The sequence below is a fragment of the Empidonax traillii genome, unplaced genomic scaffold (assembly GCF_003031625.1).
Source record: "Empidonax traillii isolate 1590-97213 ecotype Southwest subspecies unplaced genomic scaffold, ASM303162v1 scaffold2:size4533513, whole genome shotgun sequence".
Taxonomy (NCBI): Eukaryota; Metazoa; Chordata; class Aves; order Passeriformes; family Tyrannidae; genus Empidonax; species Empidonax traillii.
This window is the reverse complement of record NW_020955195.1, coordinates 781,836-798,040: the sequence shown is the minus strand read 5'-3', so window position 1 is coordinate 798,040 and position 16,205 is coordinate 781,836.

Below are 16,205 nucleotides of genomic sequence, written 5' to 3'. Positions count from 1 at the left end.
CTGCAAGTGTAACCTTTTGTGCTTAAATATTTGTGTGTTTTCCCCCAATCCCATTTTCCGTGAAGTTATGTGATATTTTTTCGTTGTTATTTTCAGAGCTTGTTTCCTTGTTTAATAAACAAAAACTAAATAGTTCTACGAGAGTCTCACTGCATTTCTGTGTATTGGGATTTTCATATTTTTGCGATTATTTGTTCATATTTTTGTGATTTTCATTATATTTAAACCCCAAGTGTTCATAAATAAGCGCACAAAAGAAACCGCAAATACCATGATGAGTTACACAGTAGTGATAACTCCAAGTACAAATACTAAATTTAAAATGTAAGTTGTTATTTGTACAGCCAATTAACATGAATGACTGATGAATCACAGTAAATCCACAAACACATGCTGAACTGGGATTTTTGCACATGTAAATCCGTTTGTCTTAACGCCTTGTTCCTTGGATAAATATGACAGCTTTATGTGACTTATATCTTTCCAAGAACTACAGATTACTTTCTTCCACTGGAAATCAGTGTGGTGGCCTAACCACACTAAATATTCCTCTCCTCCAGATTTTTTCTTTAGTTATGATTTTATCTCTTGAAAGATCTCCCATTTTCAGGTGGTGTGGAAGTTGTTAGGTTCCAATCCCCGTTGGATACCTGTGAATACTTAATAAAATATACATCACATGGCCAGACTGCTACGCTGATGGTGCCAGGTAAGTCAAAGACACCTCTAAATCACTGCCACCAGTGTCACGTAAGTTACCAAATTGTCTCCCTAATCATCTTTCCCCACGGCTCTGTCTTCATCCTGACAGTTCTGCTTCCAGTCTTCGTGGTGCACAGCATGCCTGTGGCACTGATGATGCCATTTGTGAGCTTCTCATTCCATAACTTCCCGAAAACCTGCTTTCTACACCGTGCCAAAAAAGACACTAATTTCCACATTAAGGGCTCTCAGCAAGAAAAGCCACCTTCGGTTGTGATTTCTCTTCTTCCATTTTTCCTATCCCTTGTCAGCTGTCTGACTTTCATCACGTTACCTTTTGTTTCCCCTCCCCGTTTGTCAAGTTGACTTTCTGCAGTTTGGGTGTGTTCCTGAACAAGTGGTGAATCTTTTCCTCGCCACTGCAACATGTGTAGCTCCCGGCGTTCCTGACAGTGATGTGAGTGCTTCGCTGTGTGGGGTACAATAATGGCAAAGGTGGCACGAGATGGAGAGGTGTTGGAGGCACCATGCTGATCTTTGTTCCCTGGAAGTGGTCTCTGGTGCAACCAGTGGGAAGGGGGTGGGTGGGATAGAGGTGGGATGGGGCTCCTCAGTTCCCCCCCCCCCCCACCTCTGCTGAGCTCTGCCCATTTCACGCCCCTTCAAAGGGTTTCGTTCCTCAGAACAGGCTGTCTGGCCCCCTTTTTGCAAACACATCAGTTTCAGCACATGAAGAAAAGAAAAGGTCTGGTTGCGTGGATCTTGGGGAAGAGGCAGCACTGCACAGCTCCAGCAGAAAGCTAACTTTTCTTTCCACTGTTCTTCTGGTTTTTCCCCCTCCTCCCCCTGAGCCCTGCAGAGAGATTAGCGATCAAACCGTAAATCCCCCAAGTGCAGAAATTAGTGAACCTCCCATCCCGTCCCCAAGAGGACATGTATGCTGACAACAGCCTCATTCAATCTGACACCTGTTTCACTTTAAAACAGAGTCCTATAAATAGAATGAATGTAACCCTAGGTGGCATTGCAAAATATTATGGAAAATACGGCTTACAACCCTGAGAAGAAGGGGGAGTAGAGAGAGTGGGGGTGGGCAAAAAGACACTATCTACCATAAAAACCTGGCAGCTTCGTGCAAGTGCTGTTGCTTTTAATTTAAATGCTCATTTCTTATTCTATTTTCAGATCCTCTCTGGGATTTTAGGAATGTTGAGACATGCTGGTTATAAAACCCTAAGTACAAAATGGTCACGGATGGCTGGAACGAGGCATGTTCTAATGGAAACAAATCGCTTGTCAGTAAGCAGCCTTCAAACTTTTGAACAAAAGCTCAAAAGGGTCAGGGAAAAGACATGTTTGTTGATTTAAAATGGCTGGATGCAGGTCATCGGAAAGGCATAGGCTTCAATACTGTTGAGGTAACTCTTCAGTTCTGTGCAAAATTAGAGTTTTAAATGAGGTTAAATACTTTGATGGCAACCACAAATGGAATGAGCAACTTGCATTAAACAAAAAGCTCACACATTATAAAGTGTGCATAACACCGAAATGTAAAGCACGTACACCACAAACCAGCTGCAGAGTGCAGCTCAGTTGTGGGAACTGCAGTTAGGTGTATAGACATGAATGTTCATGAGGAAGACCATGTTATACCTACTGAAATTTAGGAGGGTGACCAGTATTCCTGTAGGTGTCTGTGAATCACTGGTGGTTTTGTTAGTTAAAATAGTGTAGCTTCGCTTTACAGTGATTTGTTGTTAAATCTGTTCACTCAGCTTTCTGTAGGTTTTAACTCTAAATGAAATCCTGCAATGCAATCATTAAATTTTTTTTAATATTTGCTTGCAAGACACATAATGAGGTTCATGACCCCTGGACCAGCTTATAATGAGGGATCAGCCCTTCTTTTTCCTGTGTAATATTTTGTGTTGCTGTGTAAAATGAATAATGTTGGTCTACAGTAAGTTGTATAAGGTGGATGAACTATAATCTTTGTGGAGCATCGTGTTGAATCTCCTAATTCTGCTGTAGCTTGGTTTCGTAAGCAAACAAGCCTTATGCAATCTTTCTTTATGATCAGTCTGGCTGGCTGGTAGCCGCCCTCACAAGCCTCTTCTGAACTTGTTCAGTCTTCAACTGGATTTGAAGAGTATTTGCAGATAACTTATGTTTTGACTGGATTTGTTGAAGTTGCTTTCTGGCTAAAAAAAACTGCCAAAGGCAGTTCCTCTGCAGAGGGTAAGGCAGGTAAAGAAGTTGTCAGATAAGCAGTCAACAGGGTGGGGTCCTTGTTACAATACACACTGTTTTGTGCATGCGGGGATACATTGGGGATAATGAGAGGGTTTGGGGCAGAGGTGACTGGGGAAAGAAACCTGAAGGGACAAAGATTTGACCTCCATTAGTGGCTAGGTTTCATTTCAGTGTTCACGGAATAATTTCATTTTCATGTGGAAAACAGCAGCAGGAGAAGAGGCAGTGACTCTGTGTGGTGAAATGATATCTCTGAGGTTCAAAGCGCAGGGCAGTCTTTTGGTGTTTCTGAGGTTTGCTCTGCTAAGTAAACATTGTTCTGCTTTCAAAGGGAAGAAACTGAGAAACTTTCTTCGCGGAGTTTTGGCTTGCTCAAAGGCACCAAATGACTCAGCAGCCACCAGGTACAGCATACAGACATGCTAAGGTAGCTTAGAGTCACAGAATCATTGAGGTTGGAAAAGATCCTAGGATCGTTGAGTCCAACCATAACCTTAGCAGCCCAAAGCCCACCACCATGCCACGCCCCTGGCCACCACATATACATGTCTTTTAAGTACCTCCAGGAATGGGGTTGGCTTAACCACCTCCTGGGCAGCCAGTTCCAGTGCTTGATAACCTCACTGCTGAAGATGTTTTCCCCAATATCCAATCCCTCCCCAAACCAAGGAGGGAGACCGTTTCCTCTCATCCTGTCACTTATAACCTATAAGAAGAGACTGACCTCCACCTGGCTACAACCTCCTTTCGGATAGTTTTGGAGAGTGAGAAGATCCCCCTCGAGTCTCCTTTTCTCCAGGGAGAACAACCTTAGTTCTCTCAAGTAATTTATTGTAAGATTTCTGCTCCAGATCCTTCACCAGCTCAGTTATCCTTCCCTGGACACACTCCAGAACCTCGATGTTAGTGAGTGGTCCAAAACTGATCACAGGACTGGAGATGAAGCCTCACCAGTGCTGAGTACAGGGAGAAGGTCACTGCCCCTCATCCTGGCCAGCGTGTCCAGCAGCTTACACAGATCTTCACCCACCACATGTCCTCACCATCCCAAATATTCTCCTTCCTCAAGACCCTGGAGCTTGTCAGTGGACCCCATTCCTGACTTCTGGGTTGCTCTTAGTGTCCTTTAACATTTAAAGGACATTTGCATCTGCTAGTATTGCAAGAGGAGAGTGCTCCCTGCTCAGGCCCAGCAACCTCTTGCCATCCACAAAGGCTGTTGTACGTGTTGCCATGACAAGGAAAACATCTTCCAAATGCCACTGGTTGTTTTGCTTTTCTGCCAGAAATGAGGCCATGCCGCTGAAGAAGGATTGCAAAGTAGCCTGCAGAGAGCTCCAGGCAGTACAGACAAAAGCACTCCTGGTACCTGAGGTGGCTTCGTTTGGAGTTGACTGGGGGTTGTCTGTAGAATCCTACCCTGCTCACCTGCCTTAGAAATGGCAGCTGACAGTTGTTGCTGTTTCATACTGCTCTTCTCTCCTGGCCTGTCCATCACAGGAAGGAAACTCTGAGACCGTGGGGAGGAGTAATCATGGGGAGACACTCCATGTCTTCTCTTCAGATGCTGCACTGCCTGGATAAAAGCTTATCAGCAGTGTGGGTTTCTCAGCACTGGTGCTGAGATGGGTTTGCAAACACCTTATATTTGCATTAGGAATGGCACTGCCCTTGTGTGCAGAGCGCTGCTTTAGTTCCTTCTGCACCCCTCGAAGTTCTGTGTCGATGCCAGATTGTAGGCTGCCCTGGGTGCTGGGGTGGAGGAGGCAGGAGGCAAGGAGCAAGAATTGCTCCTATACCGTGGTTAGTTTGTATATAGGGATACAGTGGCACTGGGAACATGCCAAAGGGTGTGGGGCAGGGGGGCGAAGGCAGATGTACTACTGCAAATTGCGGCTGCATCTTCCAGCGAGACAAGCTGATTTCTCTTTGCCCAAATGAGCATCAGATGGGGGAAGAACTTTTAGGAAACATAAGCCTTGATACTGCATTCATTTCTGGGGCAGAATTAAGCCTGCTGTTCATGTGACTTGAATTTAATGTACGTGTGTGTGCGCACACACAGAGTTTTTGTTTTTTTATGACACGGCTGCCAAAAATAATAGTAAAACATATAAGTTAAACATGCTGTTACAACACAACATCACTTCATTACTGTTCAGGGCAGCTCAGGTTTCCTTCTGAGCATATCACCAGCAGGCAGTAATGGAAGAGTACAGAGGGCACATGAAAAGAACAGTGCAACCTCGTGGCATTTTATCCTAAATGTCAGGCCTGGTCAGCATTCCCTGGTGAGTTCCCCAGCGTGTGCAGTTAGCATCTTCAGGAATTATCCCTTACAGTGTTCAATTTAACTTAAATGTGGTAGTATCAAATTGTCTGCTCCTGGAGGGTTTTTTTCTCCAAATTCCAGCAGTTGGCCATATAAATAATTTCTCTCCAATCAGCAGAGTCTCTCCCCTGTAACTCTTATTCTAACCTTATTTTCATAACTTGCTACTTCTCTGACTTTCAATTAACACTTCATTTATGTTCTTTACTTAGACACTGTAGGTGTAGCCTTTTGAATTTCTTCCCTAATGTGATTTTAGTGCTGTCACTCCAATTAGGGGCGTGGTAATGACTAACCTCTGCTCCTGTACCTCTGTTGCTGTGTTGCATAATGACTTCTCAGAAGTTCTGAATTAATGCAGGTCAGTTGATGATTTGGGGCTACATGCAATATGATGCCTGAAAAAAAAAAAAATCCATTTGTAATCTGAAAGATCTTATGGGAGTGTTGCATAACTTGAGGAACATAATAGCTCATTAGCTAGAAGTCTGTAGTGTGAGGACACGTAAACATGATTAGTATCACTGGGGGAAAAAAAGAAAAAAAGAAAAAAAAGCTTTATTTCTTAAGTGCTCTTCTCACAGTACAATATCATAGTAGCTCCAGGTACTGGTGGGTGTTGCAAGGAAATTGTTCTGCTCTGCAGTCCTGTTTCCAGAGCCCTGTCACTTACCAGCGCTCATCCTCCACCTTGGCACAGCACAACCTCTGCTCTGAGTTCCCTTGTTGGATGTGACAGGTGTGGTGATGCTGCAGGAGCTCCTGCTGTGCTGTTTGCTCCGTTCTGGCCTGTCTGCCATCCAGCAGCTGTCATCAGGCAAGGAAGAAAAAGTGAATCCCATGATTTCCTTAGAAAGTAGCTTTTTGGGAAGTTGATGGAAGAAAGCACAGCAGCTAATATGTATACATTTTGAGTGGTTTTTCTGTGTAGAATACAAGATAATTTTTTTTCCACCCTGATAAAAAGATTTTTTTTTTTTTAGCTCATTATGTAATGAGAATTCAAGATGGGATCACGATAGCAAGACCACAGCAGTTATCAGGGAGTGTCCTGAAGCATATAGAGTAGCTGGCACAGTAGAGGAGGGTTGTTATGAAATTGTTTTTAAAAATAATTCTGGAATCCTGCCCCTCTTTCTGCTTATTTTAAGGTTCGTATGCAATGTGTTGAATGTCTAGGTCCTCAATTATGCTGCTAGTGGATCCTCCCAGCTGGTCTGTCCAGTAACTGTTGACTAGTAGGATCATGTTTCCGCGTTAAAACTTTAAAAATAATTTAATGATAGCTATGTTTAGTGACATCATTTTAGCACCCATATGACTAGACTCTCCCTTGCCCTCTGCCTGAGACCATACAACAGCTGCGTTGTACCCATATATGTCCCATCACTTCAGGCACTGTCAAATTTTTAGAAAGAGGGATTACTGCATCTCCCTCAGCTGTATAGGCTCTAAATTCACTACACAGATGCCTGAGCCCCCTCTGGTCTTTAAAAACCTCTGAAGAAAAAGCGTTCAGATTTTCCTAAAGGAAAGGCTGTACGGATTCTCTTTATTAACTTTATTTGTTTTAGGGTGAAAAGCATGAATTTGGAGACAGAAAATTTCTCCTTAAAATACTGTATTGCCTTTATTGTCACTTAAGTGATGCAAGGCAATATTAATAGGTTTATTCTATTAATGAAGAATGATGTTACTGAAATAATAGCTGAAAGATACTGATCTCCCCACTAGAAAGGTTTTGCACAGAGAACCTCTATTGTTCAGGGACAAGTTATGTCTGGAAAACCTCCTATCACCTGTCTTCCCTACCTAACTGCTCTGCTATTTTCACGCTGCTGTGATTTGGTATCACTTGGCACGTTAACAATTTTGTTTAGAGTAAGATAAAATGCACCATAGTTACTGGCCAGACTTTGCTCTGAGCTACGCTGCTGACAATTCAGAGTAAGTTGGCTGGTATCAGTGACATATGCTGAGCTGTGAGCAGAACTTGGTTGCCTCTTTCTATTGATCAGTTTGGGTATAAAGCTGTCATTGTTGTAGCCCTCAAGTCTGGGTAGCAAAGATGTCCAAGCAAAGTCCACTCAGAGGCCATGCATGGGTTTAACTGCCCCTGCCTTCCCTCCTTTTGAAGCTTGGTGATTCAGCAGGTAAACCTGGCTGTGCTGTCAGTTTCACCCTGGAGAGGGTGATTTTTATTTAAAATCTGATTTACATTACAGGCACTCTTGAAAAACCTGTCCTGAGGTCTCTGGTGGTGGGTGATAACGCTGAGGTATTAACAGAGAGAAGAGGTGATAATGCAACCTGTGAGATCAATCCTCAGAACTGTGGTCTGTGTCCTCAGAGGGATGAGCAGCTGCCAGGCCTCTGGGAAGGCTGTGTGGTCTGCCACAGCTGGCTGCTGGCTACTACTCCCGTCTTGTTATAAAATTCGTTCTGGTTAATAATAAATTCAGTTAAAATCTATCTAAATAGAACAACCTGACATGCCTTGTCAGATACAGCATTGTGTGTCAGGAAGCCAAAAGATGCTTTTGCTCCCAGTTTTCTCAGCCTTCTTTTCTAATAGTAGGGAAATTGTTTCCATGTCCACCCAAAAAAAAAAAAAAAATCCATTGTCAATCTTGCTTGTTAGACAGACAACTGGCTTTGGGAAGAGACTGTATTGCACGGTGTGTACAATGTCCAGATAGGCTGTGGCCGAGACAGGAACCTCTAACATGTAGGAACCTCTGTACTACATGTCCGTAAAACCAGTTTTCACAGAAGAAATCAGGCCTCCATGGAAGAGACGGTGAAATGAGAGGGGCAAGAAATTGATACTGTTGCCTGAGCTAAGACGAAGGAACATGGTAAAAGAGATGTGGGATGCAGGGCAGAGCCTGGTTTGATGTTTTAATAATATCAACACTTTATTTCCTAGATACCTTCTTATGTTCTTTCTCCTCCACTGAAAGGAAAATGTTGGGAACTGAGAGAGTCCAGAAAGCCAGCAGTGAAAGTTGTTAATGAGACAGTGCCGTTTGCTTTATTAGGAAAGTGGTTGCAGCTACCTGATAGAAAGTGCTGTGAAAGGGCCAGCTAGCATTATGGGTGGAAGTGAAATACAGATGAACAAGATTGAGATTATTTAATTGCCAGACTAAACGAAGTCCGAGATATGTCATATAACAGAAGGTACAGTAGAGAGGTGAGGATTTAGTCACATTCAGTAACTTTTTCTAATCAAATCACTGAACTACGTACCATGAATTTTAAAGGCGATGTTTCCAAAGGTGGAGAGGGGGGGAAAGATACTGCATAATAGTGATACAGGGCATCACAGTTAGCATACAGCACTTAATAAGAGCAGATTGACTTGTGTCCAAACAAACTGAAGCAGGCATTTGAGTTCCATAAATCAAATGGGCGCTGCAGGCACTTACCTGCATCTGTGAATTCTGGCCCATGACCGATACTAAATGGGAGATTTGACACAACAAGGAAAATCACGTGCTTTGGTTACTCCACTCACCTGATTTGCCTGTGCAACTGCAGCCACCTTGCCAGCTGGCTGACCTGCAGGTCTAGGTAAGTAACACCCAGAGCAGAAACTCTGAATGTGGCAGCAGGTGTGAAAATGAGCAAAGGACAGAGCTTGTGTAGCTGCACTGTCCAAGCAAGAGGTGCTTCACAGCTTTAGTGGCTCACCTACTGATTCCTCCCTCATATTTGACGACAGGTGACTTCATGAAATAGGATACCAGGGATTGCTTACATGTCCAAAAGCAACGTCAATCCATTGCAATTGGTTTTGCTGTTTCAAAAAGCGTGTTCACATACACGGTCTTGAAAGAAGGTGGGAGTGAAGCCAGCGTAGAATTAACCACACTGAATAACTTACACATTTTCAATGAAGTCTTTCATGTATTCTCTGCTTTTCAGAAGTGAACAAGGGCCAAAACCAGCCACATCACTTGGATTTGCTATAATGAACTCCTGCTTCTCTGCAGTCTGAATCTAAGCCACTATCCTACACTTACCACATCACAAGAAACCACTAACCCTAACCATGAGACCAGTACATTCATGTCTCTACAATATGTTCGTTACACTCACATTAATAAATGAATATAATGTTACAATGCCTGTGCCATTAAACAACACCTGTTCCATACAATGGAAACAAGGCACTCCATGATTAAATATATTATCTTCTTAACAAAGAACTGCACAACTGTTTGGCTAGAGCTGTGAAGCAAATGGTGTATTTACATATGAAAAGAAATTTGTGTACATTTGATGAATGACAGAATAATTGCTATATATGGCAAGGAAAAGGGAAGTAGAATATTCTGTATATTCATTACTGCTATTGGAAATAAGTTGGAAAGACCTTGATATAGCTGGGAACGTACCTTTCTTGACCACTGCAGCTAGGCAAAACCTACACAGGCTGCTGGAAGCATCACAAGAGTAAGACTGAATCCCAGAAATCTTATCAGGAGAAGATCCAGTACGATGTGTTCAAAATGAGTTCTGTCCACTTGAATTTCAAAGGTCTCAAGTGCAGATCTTCCACCACTGAACTTAGAAGCCTGGTCTGGATTTTAATAAATTCCCGACAGTGACAATTTTTTTTTCCTTTCTATTCTGTGAACATTCTTCTTTTCTCTTGGTTTCACTCATGTTAGTCTCACTATACCTTTTAAACCACTCACAGTTGCAGGTCTTGGCCCTAGCTAAGCAACCCCAGCCCAGACCTCTGTGAAAGCAGTGGGGAAAAGGTTTAAAGGGGGTAGAGAAACCCAGACAATAAGCTGCAAGGCAACAAGGATAGAAAAGGAGACGTGATCTAAGAGTTATACACAAGATACCAGGTAAAGGCAAGGGAAAATGGTGGTTTTCTACTTCAGTCACCTCTGCTACACACACAGGTGTGCACATGCACAGACTGTGGAGAAGAGACTTTTCACTGCAAATTTCCCTTGGAATTGCTGCTGTCAGCAGTTATCTGGATTTAAAAACTAGACACAAAAGTAGAGATGCTGCCCTTCCTGCAATCCAAATCTTACTGGTCTGGTAGGAGGAGGAAGATGGCAGCTTTGGTGCTGTAGTCACTGAAAGGGTGAGAAATAGCAGTTGAAGAGAAGGATCCTGGATGGGTGGGGAAGAACAGCAGATTTTTGATTTAGGGATATCCATGTTTAGAGGCTGTTGATCTGATTTGCAGGAATGCTAAACCCTCACGGCAGAAGCATATTCAGCAAATGTAGAGTGCTCCCAAGTACTGAGAATTGTAGCTGGCATCTCAAACTGGCCACACAAATTAGCTTACTGTATAGACAAATTTGACTTTTTTTCTCACTGAAATTTTGTGCGTCTTTCTGTGCATCTAAAAAATGGTGTTTTTTGGTAAATGCATTCAGGTTTCTCTAAAGAAAATAAAAATGAAGAGGAAACAGAGTGAACATGTTGTAAAAGCCAGATAAAAAATCAAGAAAGAGTCTCTCTGTAGAGTTTGAATGTCATCCAGCAAATGACACCTGAGATCTCATTCTGAATGAGTAAGATAAATTTAAGTATTTAGTAACTGTTCAGCGGAATAAGGAAAGGTTCTAGCAGAAGAATGTCTGACCAGGTTTTATGTTATGTACTCACCTATAGGTATGAGATGTGTAAATGAGTGGCACCACAGGAACTGAGTTTGGGGAGGATGGGGGGGGGGGGGCTTAATTAAGAGGCAGAGAAAAACCTTAATCCTGTTGCTCAATTTACCCATGTTCAAGGGCTTGATTTTGTGAGTCTAATTACTCTTTTCACAGTTTTCTTCTCCGGTGCAGTTCATGGGTATGGAAAACAAAGAAAGCACTTTCTGAAAGACAGCTGGCACAGCTGGTTCCTCAGAGCACATGACCGCAAAACCAAACCTCGTACTGTCAGCCTGCATTAATCTTTGCTTTGGCTTGCTCAGGCTGGTGGTCCATCAAAATGTGACGGTGTTGTACCAACCTTTTCTTCTATCAGCAGTTTTCTCACAGCTGATTTTTTTGTCTGGACAGCGTACTGCAAGTTGCATAAGTATCAAGGTCCTTGCGGTTCATAAGCATATCCAAGAAATAGAGATTGCCTGGTAAAGCTTTTTAGGCTGGCAGCTAGGGATCTCTGTAATGAGATCTTGCACAATGTTTGTTCGCTCTTAGAAGATCTGAACATTCCTTGCCAAACCCTCAACCTTTAAGTAGAAATAGGACATATTGCCCTTCCAAGAGGACATGGATAGGATGGTGCAACTCTTCTGACATAGGAAAAGGCAAGAAGGCCTAAAAGAAGCAGATCGTCTCATCTAAGATGTGTAACCACAGTTTTCCTCTTCTTACTGACTCTTGCCAGCAGGTTTGTGCGTTTGTGTTTTGGAACATACTGCATAGCAACCATGTGTGGGCAAGCAAGAAGAGTTACAACTACTAGTGCTTTCATACCTGGTGAATAGAGCTACAGCTCATAGTGATGTTATTTGATCTGTTTTCAATCACTCCTCACTTTATTTAGTAACAAAATACAGTTTCTCATAATAATAATAATGATGATAAATCTGATATTTAAAAACACAGCATTTTATCAAAACTAGAAACTCTAGGTATGCCAAATAAATGTCCTAAATAAGAGAAGGGAAGGGTAAGGGAGTGTGGTTGGAATAGCTGGAATAAAAGGAGCAGTGACTTCAGTGAATACTTTCTTTATGTTATTTTTTCCTGGTGTTTCATTTCTATCCCCATTTATCTTTTCAAAGTTATTGACATTTGGTAAAGCCAGTAGCAGCACAAAAGAGAAGGGCAGATACTCTTCCGTGTTGGATTATCCCCAAATTCTGATCATCACACAGTTTGTTGCAGTAAATGTCCGTAAGAATAAAAGAGGGTGAAAGAAAGGAGTTTTTGAAATGAAAAATTTTACAGATTAAAAGCAGAAAAGAAAGTAATTTTTCAAATTGCCAAATGATAAATTGGCCCACTGTATTTTTTAAGAGTGCCTCAGGTCTGCTTTTGAACAATCAAGGTTTAGTTTATGGTCATGGGTTAAGGAATGTTGTATTGTGTTGAGATTAGTATCAGACTCAGTATATGTGTACTAAACTCCCATTCTCATTTGTGATTGTTTGTCACTGTCAAGAATATCTTGAAAGAAGGAAATATTCAGTAATTGATTTAACTTTAAATCCACTGCCAGAAAAAGTTACCAGGATAATACAATTTCTCCTGCAAATGTTATTCTTCTTCTCTGTCCTCAGTTAAACAAACTCTGTGGTTCTAGTGAAAATATGCAGCCTTATTCAGTGGAAAAAGGTTTGGGTATTTTGTTTAAAAGAGAGGGCGTTGTGTTTATTTCCCTAGGTCGATGCAGAGATGCAATATCACTAAGTAAGCAAACTCCTGTTATGTTCTGGCATCTTTGGCCTGTTTTGCCTTGAGCACACAATTATTAGTAGATGATGAAGTAACTCTGTTAGTAAACAAATGAACAGAAAGGATGTTAACACGGAGATGAGCCAAGGAGGCCAGCTAGAGGACAGAAAAGACACTTCTGCCCCTCTTCTACTTGGGCCAGTCAGAACTGAAATCCCGAGATTTACATGCTGTAATATAAGACATGCTCAAGGCATAGTGTGGTCATAGCTCGGTAAGACAGCAGATGTTATGACAGACAGCCTTCAGCTGAGGTTGTCAGAAATTTATGTGGCATCAAAGCATCCCTATCTCACCAGATGTCCTACTCCCTGAGCCAGATAGGCACCTACAAGCTGGCTCCCTGGCTGGCTTTTTCTCTGAGGCCCCGAGCAAAAGACAAAGCTGATTAGCTTGAGATCCAAGCAGAATGCAGTACTAAGCACTACTGATAAATTAAACTCATTTACATTCTGCTCATAAAGATTCTTCCTTGAAAAGAAAAAGTTTCAGATGTGTTGCCTGCTCCAGACACGTTGCGCATTCTCTCCCTTGCCCCACTTTAGGTTTTTTCAGTTGAAGAAGAAATATGCATCTGGAAAAAGCTAGACCTAGACTTTGAATTACAGGGCATAATTTTTGCTTTCTCGACTAATGAAGACTGGCCACACCAAATTTGGAGTGGAAACAACAGGGAGTTTCAACCCCTTGCAAAACTTACCCGGCAACAGCCCACTGAGGAGGCTGGCAGGAGGGAACACAGAGGATGACTGCTGCAGAGCAGAATGCACGTGCCTGTCACTTGTAGAAGGATGGAGCATTGTCATTTACAATATTTTTCAGTCCTTCTTTCCCATCAGTTTTTACTTGGAAAAAAAGCAGAGGACTATTGACCCAATCTTTTCCATTAGACGGGCGATGTTTCTTTTCCCTTCCTCTGTTCCTCGAGGTTATTTAAGATAGATTTTGGTGATTTTTAACGAACATGACAGATGTCACATTGAAAGCCCTGACAATGTGGTACTCCATTTGTTTCATTTATGAAAGGATGACACAAAAGTGTTGTACAGAGGCTGCAGCCAGCCAACCTTCTGAACAAGTTCTGTGCATGTGAAAGTAGTTCGGGGGTTTTTTGTTTATTTCCTTTTAAACTGCCTTCTAAAGCTGCTAATGATGGCACTGTTTGCATCACCCTGATACCACAAGCGTGTCTTGGCAGGGCACATGTTGTATCATGATGCATAAAAATTTCTATAGGCCCACAGATACTTACACACAGATATGTACTGTTGTATTCATACGGTTCCTGGTCATGTGGTGATTCCTCCAGTGGGCACAGTGGTAAGATAATTGCTTAGAAATTGATTTTCCAGTAAGCGACAGTCTATCTCTTTAAGTATGGTAAGTAAACAGCTTTGAAAGATTTCTATCCACGTTTTTTAAACAAATCATCTCTTAGGTTTTTGCAGCTTGGGAATTAGAAATCTTGACTGTTTTAATGTCGGTTATAAAAGGGCTAGGAAACCTGCAAATAGTGTGTGCAGTAAATCTGTGCCGTGGCAGAAACAATCAGAAGAGTAAAGAGTAATGATTAAACATTTAATCAGAAGCATTATACTTTGTTGTGTTCTCACTGTAGCTGCAGGAAAAGATGCTGTAACAGATCTTTAAATAGAAAACCTGAGGCTAAATTCTACTTCATCCATCAAAAGCAGCTGCTAGGAGATGACCTAATTTTAGTGGCTTATCAATTCCTTAGTGCTTGTTGGTTGATGTAACTTTGATCCTCTGATGCTAGATGACTTTTGTGCTGAATATAGCTGGAATTTAATGTGAATCTTTTGGATGGCTGCCCAGCCAAGCTGCATAATCCAAACAAAGAGAGCAAGCAGTACATGATTCAAGCTACTCACGTGTACAATAATACAAATATATGTATCCTGATTCCTTTGGGCAATCAGCTCCATGTCACCAAGCACATATTTCAAATACAATGTCCTTGTGGGTTTTTTTTGGTCTGTGTTTTTTTTTTGTTTCTGTTTTTGTGTGTCTTTTTTTTTCCCCCAAACAATGATCTGCTTTTCATCGGAAAAATAACACAAGATGCAGTGAGACTCAGCTGCTGCCAAGAAATAATGATAGAGTCAATAATTGCAGGACGTTTTTAATGAATGTTTTCCAAGCAAATCATTGCCATTTCAAAGGGCTGTTATTTCTATTTATGTAGAGATTAGCCTACACGTTATCAAGGAGATGGAATGGTTCTGGGTTTTTTTATCATTAGTTTTTGTAGCATTTTTAAGGGATTTTTTTTTTCTTTTTTAAAAGCAAAAAATGTCTTTGTCTCTCTTTCTAGCTTACTCTTTATCTGGACTTGCTTTCCTTTTCCTTTCTCTCCTTCTCTTTTTGGCTCCTCACTAAAACCATCTGTGACACACATGCAAGTTGATGGGTGTGTGAGCAATGCTTCACACATATTTAGTTGCCCTACTTGGCATTATTTGCTAGCCATTAAAGATTATGCAGGAGTTTTTCATGTCCCATTTTTTTTTTTTTATTCTCTTAGAAAATTAAGGTAGGAATAAGAGTGTGGTCAGGCTATTGCACAGATTTTCTTTTTTCTCTTTTTTTCCTTTTTATTTCTTGGAGAGACTGTGTCTAGAGTTTAGACTGGGGAGGATTTAAACTGGAGGATTAGACTGGAAGGATTTCTGGGTTTTCTTCCTGGCACTGACAATCATGCATTGTGTGAGCTTGAGCCAGTCACTTAGGGTCTGTTTTTCACACTCCAGTTGAAATAAATGGAAACTGCATGTGCTCAGCACCTCTGCAAACCAGGTCATTTATCTCTCCTCCTTTTATTTATGCACTGATAAATATAACAATCTTTGCATATGCAAACTGGATAGAAGGATACAAATATGGGCAGTTGAACATGCAAATCCCTCATTCTGATGCACAACCGTTTCATACAGCCAGGGATTTCTACATTTGCAGGCCTTGGGTTCTTTTTGAAAAAATGAACCATAAATAACAAAATCTATACAGACTTGTCAGGGAGGCAGGGCTGAAATCAATATATTTGTGTAGCCTCTTTTCTACAGTTTCACTTCTGTTAAAAATACTATTAGCTATAATAATCATTTTAGCCTACTTTACTACTGGATTAAACCACATTGTCAGTGGGCAAATGCCTTGGGCATTGCATGCTAATTGTAGGTTATTACACAAGACTCAGTGTTAACTGTTTGACACACTTTTGGATTCTTGGGTGGCCTTAATCATCCCTTTGTGGTACCTGCATTTCTTCAGTGACAGTGAGGGTGTCCAAAGGGGCTAGCCAGCAACTCAGAATTTCCCCAGTGAAATGGCTGCAGTGCCTCAGTGTGCCTTCTGGACATATAGAAAGGGCTGGATCTGGTACAAAAAGCAGGACAAAGTTTGTCCTAAGCAGTTGCATTGACATCCATTTTCACTCTGCCTACCTC